Source organism: Corylus avellana, chromosome ca2 (assembly GCF_901000735.1).
Source record: "Corylus avellana chromosome ca2, CavTom2PMs-1.0".
Taxonomy (NCBI): Eukaryota; Viridiplantae; Streptophyta; class Magnoliopsida; order Fagales; family Betulaceae; genus Corylus; species Corylus avellana.
Window position 1 is genome coordinate 46,826,458 of NC_081542.1, and position 1,667 is coordinate 46,828,124.

The 1,667-nt window shown below is 30.4% G+C and overlaps 1 protein-coding gene across 1 annotated transcript in view; it reads left to right on the plus strand.

Annotated features, from left to right (window-relative positions):
• LOC132170034 (uncharacterized) overlaps nucleotides 1-1,667 on the plus strand; it is a 5,647-nt gene that overhangs the window by 509 nt on the left and 3,471 nt on the right. The window lies entirely within an intron of this gene.

Here is a 1,667-nt window from a genome sequence, read left to right on the forward strand (position 1 = left end):
AGCCAAAAATATATTCTAAAATAACTAATTTTTAATAAGCTATTTTAGGCTTTAGCCCAACAAAACGTATTTGGGCCTCCAAAACAATTAATTTTTGGCCCAATTAGCAACCAGTAAAAGCCCACAAAAGCTCAAACCGATTTAACCGACCGGTTAACCGATTAACGATAATTTTTTGTTAACACTTCTTATCGGTCGGTAATCGATTAGGATTTGGTTAACCGATAGCTTATCGATTAACCGACTGATAAGCCCATTAACCGGTCCGAACCGACCGATAACCAACCCTAGTTATATGTAGAGGCGATGAAAGAAAGAGAGATAAATATTTTGTGAAAATAGAAACCAACCAACCAACCAAAGTTAAACCAAACAAAAGTACCCAATTCAATGCCATTTACGCCCATTTTTCCCAAATCCCCTAATATCAATTCACTACACCCATATTTGGCCTAAAATAAATGTATTTGAAAAAAGAATCTAAAATATACATATTTAAGTGAAATTCAATAAACAGAAAGCAATGAAAAAGACGGAGATCTAATCGGCAATCTCAAAAGGTAATTAAATTTTGAAAAGAGATAAAATAAACTTACTCGATGTAGATAGAGTGAAATTTCAGAGGGTTGTGAAACAATTGGAAAGAACAGCAGAATAGAGGAAGGGAGATAGAGTAGTTTTATGGCTAAAAGAAACTATACAAAGTTATATATTTTGTACCCTTGATGACAATTGAGCGTGAGAGAGAGATCTAGAGCAGTTTGAAGCCATGTGAAAATGTGTCAAGTGTGTTTTGATTTACAAACTTAAACGTACAGTTTCATTTAAAATAATCACTTGTCAGATTAATGGAATGCCACATGTCATGGTATTAGCCTCTCCTGGCAAAGTTTAATTTAAACTAAACAACTGTCAATTAAATGTAATGCCACGTGTAAAGTTATTAGACTCTCCTGTAGAAAACTCCCCTATTCAAAAAAAAAAAAAAAAAAAAAGAAGAAGATTAGATTAGATATTAGATTACATTAGATATTAGATAATAGATAATAGAATAGATAATACATAATAGATAGTAGATAATATATTAGAATACATCAACGCATATTACAATTGAATTCCCAATATTAATGAAGCAAAAGAAAGCACATGTATTTAATAATTTTAAACGTTAATTCAAGAGATTGTGTACATAATATTGTAATCTTAAAAAAAAAAACCCAATAACGAATAACAAATAGCATTTTAGACATAAATAAAAGTATTTATGTACTGTGAAAATATTAAGAAATTAATGCTACAAAACAAAATGTTGTCACTGAATAAAATTTTTGGGAAAGTACAGCAAAAAGCATTAACAACTTTAGATGAAAGATCGATGTATTTATATTATGTTGTCATCCAAACAGGATATTGGCAACAAATATCAAATAATTAGACTAAGGAAATAATTTTATGCAGACGGAATATTCTGGCATGACAGTGAATTAATAGTTTAAGTACGTGTATAATTTGATTTTTTTTTTCTTCTAATACATGACAGGAAAAAAAGAAGAAGCAAAAGAACAAAAGAAAAACCTGCAGTCCTTGGTGACTATAACTTCTAACAAACTAACCCACTAACAACACGATCTATAATGGACTCAATTGTAGGGATTGAGAGGCTGCAT